Genomic DNA, 9,167 nt, shown 5'->3' with positions numbered 1-9,167 from the left:
TCCTGTTCTGGAATGTGAAAAAATATAAAAATGAAAGTCTCAATATGGTTTAGTATGGCAACTAGTTGGAGCAATGGATAGAGGACTGGGCCTATATCAGGAACACTCATCTTCCTGAGTACAAATCTGGCCTCAGACACTTAATAACTGTGTGAGCCTGGCAAGTCATTGAACTCTGTTTGCCTCAGTTTCCTCATGTTTAAAATGAACTAGAGAAGGAAATATCAAACCATTCCAGTATCTTTGCCAAGAAATCCCCAAATGAGATCACAAAGACTCAGATATGACTATAAAAACCTGAATAGAAAGTATTGTTCTTGAAAAAGTAACTACAACAAAAATAATTTATATTAGTAAGGTTAATAGTTATAACAACAGCATTAACTCATTTCTAAAGAGTATGCTAGAGACAACATTTGCAAGGGATTTTTTGTAATAGACAAAAAATTAGTTCCTCTTTTCTTCTATATGTTTTACCTGGCCCTATTTATCAGACTTCTTGAAAAGGGAATCATGAACCCATTTGGCATGGCTGTGTTCTCCTAGGTGTTTGGGAGTAGTCCATGTCCAAGTTGTATACTGCTCCAGAGTCAGGACATACCATAAAAAGAAGAGGGATGTCTAAAGAGAAATGATAAATTGTATAGATTCATCCTTTGATGTGAGAGTGAGCCTTATCTTATTCACCTATAGGAAAAATGGATGCTATAGGACATTTTTCATGATATGACTTGAAATAATAGATGTTAAATAAATGTTGGGTTATATTGAATTTAGTGATAAGTGATATCAGCAAAGTGACAATAAAATGGTTATTGTAATTGCATGGGTATCTGCTGGTAAGGAGCTAATCTAAATTTTGTTTTGGCCCCTAAGTAAATGTTTTTCCCTTTGAATTTGGTAGAGCTTAAGTATTTCTTTATATAGTACATGATTTGTTCCATGGAAGGGCCTATTTGTCCAAGAATGTTTATAGCAGTATTTTCTTTGTGGCAAATAAATGTAAACAAAATGATGCAATCCATAGAGGAATGACTGAACACATCCTGGAATATGAATGCAATAAGATGTTTATTGATCCATAAAAATAAAAAACATAACAAATTTAAATAAATATGGAATGACTTAGAAAATGGATGTTATTCTATATAGCCATAAGATGCTTATTTAGGCATCAGAACTTAAGTGATTATTACACTTGGACAAAGAAAGGAGGTAGTGTGATATGGTGGAAAGAATACTGTATTTAGAATCAGATGATTTAGGATTCCAATCCTGGTTTTGCTGCTCTACTGGGATTAATATCTCCCCATGTTTCCCCAGCACACAGATTAGGCCCATACTTATTTTCTCCAAAAGAAATTAGTTTACCTTAAAAGATGTCCTCAATTTTTTCTGACTGGAATCATGGCAGGCATAGAAGAAAAGAAGAAGGTACCATCCATTCCAGAATCCCTTCTGAAAAAGTGAAACACTTTTTCAATACTGAAGGCCAGATGATTGAAGAAGAAGAAGATGCCTATAAAAAAGCTCTGAAAAATATGTAGAAAAGTTATCTATGAAAAAGTTAAAGCCTTAAAGCAGTACAGACAGATACACAAAAGTGAAGTCTGGCTGACTGGAATGGCACACAAAGCTTGCAACTACTATGTACCTGTTGAACCCAAGTTTGCTTTTGTGATCAGAATCAGTGATATCAATGGTGTTAGCCCAAAGTTGCAAAAAGAATTGCAGCTTCTTCACCTTTGCCAAATCTTCAATGTCACTTTTGTTAAGCTTAACAAGGTCTCTATTAACATGCTGAGGATTGTGGAACCATATACTGCATGGGGTTACCCAAACCTGAATTATTTGAATAACTTCATTTACAGACGTGGTTATAGCAAGATCAAGAAACAGAGAATTACCCTGATGGATAATACCCTCATTGCAAAATCTCTTGGTAAATATGGAATTATCTGCATGAAGGACTTGATCCATGAGGTCTACACTGTTGGCAAGTACTTCAAAGCTGCCAACAACTTCAAATTATCTTGTCTATGAGATAGAATGAAGAAAAAACTACACATTTTGTGGAAGGTGGAGATGCTGGTAACAGGGAAGACCATATCAACAGATTTATTAGAAGAATGAACTGACAATTTCTACACAATAATTATTTTTCTAATGGTCTATTAATAAAAATGCCTGTGACAAAAAAAGATGCTCTGAAACCTGAATGTGCCATTTTCCTGATGCAATTTCCTTGTCACATTATAACATAAAATGTCCCACCTATCTTCATTCAGGCCCCTTCTGACCATTTTGATTTCTAAAGATCACATGAATGACCATGATATTCACCATATCCTACACTGATGACTAGACATGTCTCCATATGAAGGTAATGTTGTCATGTCCAGAGAAGCCAAGTGGTACTCTATTCTTGTTGAATAGCTTTTCCATGTCAGGATAAAGTAAATTTACTTTCATTAACTGTTCAATATTTGTAAGTGTCTCATTTCATTCCAGCACTTTATCTCAACTAAGTGTTTCCTGGTGTTAGAGTTTCCTCTAATAGCTTCTTACTCTCAGTTTGACCCTGGACAAGTCACTTAATCTCTCTGAGATTCTCTTTCCTCATCAGTAAACATGTATGCATCTTGTTTTGGTCAAGTGTGCTGGTATACCTGGTCTATGTGTTATGTTAGCTTACATATCTAAAATATGAGGTATGGAGGGAAAAAAATCTCCAAGCCTCCTAATTTATGATCCTATAAATTTACTCTTAAATTTCTTGTAACATAAAAGGAAAAACTTAGTCAAGTAAAGTCAATCAGCATTTATTAAGTACTGTGATAAATGTTATGGATACAAAGAAAACCAACAAACAATAAAAAAAAACAATTCTTTCTCTCAGGTAGTACAGTTTGGTAATATGAAAATAGCTATGTATAAATGAGGCATATAGCATAAAGTGGAAATTATCAATAGTGTGAAAGTACTAGTAATAAGGAAGATTGGTAAAGGTTTCTATTGAATGTGATATTTTTATTTATTTTAAAAATATATTATTATTTATTTTATCAGATATTTCCCAACTGAATTTTAAACCATCTTTGTTATTAATATTTTTAAAAACAGTTCCAAATTCTCTTTCTCTATTCCACTCCTTCCCTACTCCTCTAGAGAATAAGTAATGCTATCAGTCATACATGTGAAGTCATACATAAACATATTTCCACATTAGTCATATTGCAAAAGAAAACACATAAAATAACAAAATATAGTGAAAATAGTATTTTTCAAGCTATACTCAGAGTTCATCATCTCTATCTCTGGAGGTAGACGGCATTTTTCATCATGCACCTTTGGAATTGTCTTGGATTATTGTATAGAACAGACTATCTGAGTCTTTCATAGTTTATAATCATTACTATGTTACTGCTACAATGTACAAGGTCCTCCTGGATCTGTTCATGTTACTTTCTGTCAGTTCATAAAAGACTTCCCAGGTTTTTCTAAAACCATCATTCTCATCATTTCATAGTATTCTATCATGTGACAAGTCCTCAAAGAGATGAGAGTACCAGGTCATTTTACTTGTCTCCTGAGGAACCTCTATAAGGGTCAAGAAGAAACAGTTAAAACTGAACATGAAACCACTGATTGATTTAAGATTGGAAAAGGAATACAATAAGGATGTGTATTGTCACCTTATTTATTAAACTTATATGCAGAGTACATCATGCAAAATGCCAGCTGAATGAATCAAAAGTCAGAGTTGAGGTTGCTGGGAGAAATATCAACAATCTCGGTTATGCAGATGGTGCCACTCTGATGGCAAAAAGGGAAGAATTAAAGAGCCTCTTGATAAGAGTGAAAGATCAGAGTCTAAAAGCTGGTTTTAAGCTTAAGAGAAAAAAATAACTTAGATCCTGGCAACTTCTGCCATCATTTCCTGGAAGGTAGAGGGAGAAGAAATGGAACCAGTGGTAGATTTTATATCCTTGGGCTCAAAGATCACTATAAATGGTGACTTTCAGACATGAAATTAAAAGATTCTTTCTCCTTGGAAGTAAAGCTATGACAAATCTGGACAGTATACTTATACAGGATATAAAGAGCAGAGACATCAACTTGCTGACAAAGGTCTATAGTTAAAATAATGATTATTCCAGTGGCAATGCATGGCTACGAGAGCTGAAATATAAGGAAATCTGAGCACCACAGAATTGGAACTCTCAAATTGTGGCATCAGAGAAGATTTTTGAATCACTTGGATAGAAAAGAGATACAATCAGTCAATACTTTAATAACTTAATTCTTGGAGTGGCCAGGTGGCTCAGTAAGTAAGAACACTGGCTCCAGTGTCGGGATGACCTGGGGATCAAATCTGGGCTCAGATACTTAGCAGCACACCCAGAAAAATCTGGCTGTGTAACCTTGAGCAAGTTACTTAACCCTGATTGCTTAAAAAAAAAGAAAATTATTATTATTCACTAGAAAGTCTAATATGGATGCTGAAACTTAATTACATTGGCCACATGATGAGATGATAGGACACTTTGGAAAAGACCCTGATGTTGGGAAAGATGGAAGACAGAAGAAAAAAGGAAAAAGCAGAGAATGAGATGGATAGATAATATCATGGTAACAATGAACATGAACTTTAACAGACTTCAAGAGGTAATGAAAGATAAAAGGGCTTGGTAAACTATGGTCCATGGGATTATGAAGTGTGAGACACAACTAAACAACAAATATTCCATCACAATCTTATGCCACAGCTTGTTCAGTCATTCTCCAACTGATGGGCATACCCTTAATTTTTAATTCTTTGCCATCAAAAAGAGCTGCTATATTTTTTTGTACAAATAGGTTCCTCTCCCTTTTCTTTGTTCTCTTTGGGATATGGCAATGGAAAGATCTTTCATGAACATGGTTTTCATTTTTCTGGCGATGAAAAAGAAATAATAAATTCATGGTTGGTAGTATTTTTCATGAAACAAGTCAGAAAGAGAAAAGTATTTCATAGGGCCTGGATAACTGGATAAAGTGCAGTTAGTGACATAGAAGAGGAGAACTTCAATCATAGATTCACAAGGTACAGAAATATTTCTCTTCTGCATATTCATCATGAAGGTTTTCACTGAAGATACACAGGATAAGTATTTCTTTGCCACCGCTATAGTTTCTCCCTCTAGAAAGACACACACACACACACACACACACACACACACACCTCCAAGAATACCAGTTTTCACACAAAGATTGCTTTCTACTTCTGAACTTGAGTCTAATTTTGAAATTTGATTTTGTCCTTCTTTCATTATCTTTCATTCCCATGTGATTTATGCTTCTAAACCACTAATCAAATATAGCTCTTCCTCTCCCATTTCTTTTTTTTTATTTTTTGGGGGGTAAGGCAGGGCAATTGGGATTAAGTGACTTGCCCAAGGTCACACGGATAGAGGCCGTATTTGAACTTAGGTCCTCCTAACTCCAGGGCTGGTGCTCTATTCACTGGGCCACCTAGCAGCCCCCCTCCCACTTTCTAGGAATATTAAACTTCAGTATACCTCAGATAAGTGATGGGTAAACTTTTTTGAGTGTTGGAGAAGGCAATCACAACATCATGATACCAAGGTAATAGATGAAGAACTGAAAAGAACCATTGATATGAAAGGTTTTCAGTCTCCCTTTCATTAATAATAACATCACTATTGACTGAATAGATGGCAGGATTCCATATCAGAAGAGTGTTGAAAGAGATAAGCTACAAAGATAGTGATCAGAAATATGTCAGTATAGATGGTAAAGGGGAGAGATAAGATATTCCAGCCAGTGCAAAATAATGGCAGAGGGACAGAGCAATGAAAATGAGAAGATGATAGTGTCATGAGAAAGATGCAATGGTGGTGGTAGACTCCAACCAGATGATTAAGCATATCTGGTTCAAAGACACATGTTTGTGTGTATATGTGTGTATGTGTTACATATAATGCTGTGACTTATAAGTAATGTTTGAAAATTCAGTTTGTTGTAAATGTTTTCATGCTTCCTTGGTCTGACCTCAGTTAGCAATGTAGTTTTAATACCATCCTTGATCTACTTCAATTTTATATCAAGCAAATTTTGAAAGCCCTTAACTTTGGATGATTAGTTAAAATAAAGTAGAAAATTGGCAAAAGCTTATTCAGCCTTCCCCATAGTATCAGTAATGTCAAGCTATATATACGTATACAAAAAATAAAGAGTTTCAGGTAATTAATAAGCTGAAGATTTGCTATTTAGGGAACTTGCAAAACCTAAATTGTTTATACTGTGAAACACAATGGAATGTATTTCTTAGGTTTCATATAAGCTGACATAACTGGACAACCATTATAAAATGTATTGAAATAGCTGTTTTCTTGTTATCCACCTTTATATCACCTATGCTTAAAGGACAAAAAACAGAGGACAACATTATAAAAAAGAACTAGTTTCTAAAATAAAAAGAAGCTAATTCCTCTATAATTATATATTAAACCCTTTTAAAGTTATAAATATATTACTTCTGGAGAATAATATACACACATGCACATGAGACTCATGGAGAACCCTGTTTATTTGTAGATAGACAACAAAGTAGTGACAATTAAAATAATGTCATAGTTTTGACCTATGCTATTAGTTCTGACCTCTTTTAAGTATAATTAGTAAAACCAGTATCAAAGTAGAAACTAATTTAGCTGTTTTTATTCTATATTAGACAAAGATTCAAGCAACTTTCAAAACCTAAATACCTCAAAATATTTTTGAATGGACTTGTCATTTTGTTTATTTTGTTTATCTCAAATCAGAAATAACTTCATTCATTCAATAATCACTTATTACGTGCGAAGTAGTGTGCTAGATATATCAGTGAAAATAAAATAAAAGACCAGATGACAGGAGACAAGACAAAAGGAGAGTGGAGTAGAAGGGGAAGGAGAAGAAAGGGCGAAAAGAGGAGAGGAGAGGGAAGACAGAAAGGGAAAGAGAAGGAAGGCAAGCGGAAGAAATGATAGTGGAAGGGAGGTAAGGAAAAAGAGGAGAGAGCAAAAAAGAAAATAGTCCTTTGTCTCAGAGATTATTATCCATCGGAACCTCTCTTTTTCATTCAATTACTTATTTGATACATCTCTATTATGTTCCTGAGGGATCTGAGTTCAGTGAATCTGGCATACACACGATAATAATGGGGAAGTACAGAAGGTGCTGATTTTGACCACATCTTGTCATTATGACCTTGCCTTAGAAGATTACTAGCACTTATCTCAAATCAAGCTATTAGAATCATACAAATGGATGCCCTGAGTTAAAAAAAATGGTATGAAATAAACTACTGAGCACGTAAAGATACAGCTTTCAAACACAGGACAAGGATATGCCATCCTTGTTCTGGTTCTGGTTATGTTGTAAGTGGCCTTCCCCACATAGAGACATGAGCAAAACTGGGACAAGTATTAAGTGGTAAGAATCTCTGTGATTGTTACTATCCCCAGATGCAATATGCTTTGTTATATCAGCAAGTTAGTTTTCTTCAATTGTCAGAATATAGATCATTTTACTTGAGGGTACATCTATCCAGAGTCTCTTCTTTCCTTTATTTGTATCATTTTCCCCCTTTTATGTACATTTCTCAAACAATAGGGTCATAGCGATGGTTGCAATAGAACCTGGCAAAATATTGCACTAAGTCTCTTTAGGTTCCTACTTCTTAGGTAGAAAGGGTCAAGTGCAGAAACAAGCCATGCAATATCAGGGGTATAACAACTCTACCTTACTTCTCTAAAGGGATCACAAACCATAAGAGAAGGGAAAATAATAGAGCTCACATAATAGACAGAAAGAGAGACACAAATAGCAATCATTTGCTAAGTTTGGACTTCCCCCACAATATCCAGAACCTCAAATGGTTTCTCTCTGTCCACACTTTCCCCATATACTGTCTACATTTCCTAACTCACAAAGGCAGTTTTGGCCAATGACCAAAGAATTCTATTTTTTTTCTTTGGCTCCTCTAGATACTTTAGTTAATTATAGGCCTTTATGGAAAGACTTAAGCAATCAGTTCCCAACTTACCATAGCTCTACCCTATAGGGTATGCAGCATGAAACAATCTCAAGAACTATTCCATCCAGTGTCATAGCAATTCCTCATTTTCTCTCCCCTTCTCCTGAGCACCATTCTACTTTTATCTAGTAATGTTACAGAAAAGGCAAATTTGAAAGCCTCATCCTGATATTTCTTATCTTTCCTTTAGATTACAAATCGCATAATTTTTTTTCTTACTCTGAAGAATTGAACCATTTCTGGTTAAGATTATAGGTTGTACATAGATGTATCTGTCATCGACATCATTTATGGGGAATGAAGTAGTATTTTTAACAAAATGGGTACCTCAATAGAGGAACACAAATCAACTCTCTCATACCTACTTAAACAAAAATTAAAAATAATTCTATAATGAATAATGATTAAGAAATCCAATAGGAAACTACAGGTATTGATTTCTTCTAGTAAGATCTACAAAAATATCAGGCAAAAAGTTCACAGACTACAGGAAAGGGTGCTTCTACCAGTAAATATAGCAGCATCTTGAACAAACATGCCAGCAGCCTCCCAGCATAACCAGAGATTGCTCAGAGGTATAAATAGCATCTAGAACTTCGTGTTTGGAGGCAAAACAGTATAATTTATTCAGAAAGTCTCAGTATTATTGAAAATCTACAGCATAGGTCTTGAATGCTACTCAGAACAAGAGTGACACAGGCATGGTACTACTCAAATATGGACACTGCAAAGCCCATGATCCTACTACTCTATTCCAAGAGAATATAGAGGCCCTTGAAGCCCTCTGACACCAAAAGATGAGAGTAGCAGTGGGAACCCACCACTAGTTGAGTGTAGATAGGAGAAAATAGGCAGTAAAAAGAATGCAGGAAGAAGGTAAGGACCTCTGTGCCTATGATAATTGGGGTGCATGAGAAGAGTGTATAAGCTTGCAGAAAAGAGTAGGGAAAATGGGTATCAGTTGAAGATCTGAAAAGGCCAAAGGATGATTGAAAACACACAGTTACAAACTAGTATTTGGTTCAGAAATATAACAAATACAATAGGGAAACAAGTAAGTGTAGGGAGTGGGTAATAGGAAGAA

General features: G+C 35.0%; 1 pseudogene; it reads left to right on the top strand.

Moving 5' to 3' along the window:
- The first annotated feature begins 1,485 nt into the window (after positions 1–1,485).
- Positions 1,486–2,138, top strand: LOC138142719 (large ribosomal subunit protein uL30-like; annotated as a pseudogene).
- The last annotated feature ends 7,029 nt before the right edge of the window (positions 2,139–9,167 follow it).

Source organism: Petaurus breviceps, unplaced genomic scaffold (assembly GCF_028583685.1).
Source record: "Petaurus breviceps papuanus isolate PSGF00001 unplaced genomic scaffold, PetGlider_PUasm1.0 90602, whole genome shotgun sequence".
NCBI lineage: Eukaryota > Metazoa > Chordata > Mammalia > Diprotodontia > Petauridae > Petaurus > Petaurus breviceps.
This window is presented reverse-complemented; position numbering and strand designations above follow the sequence as displayed.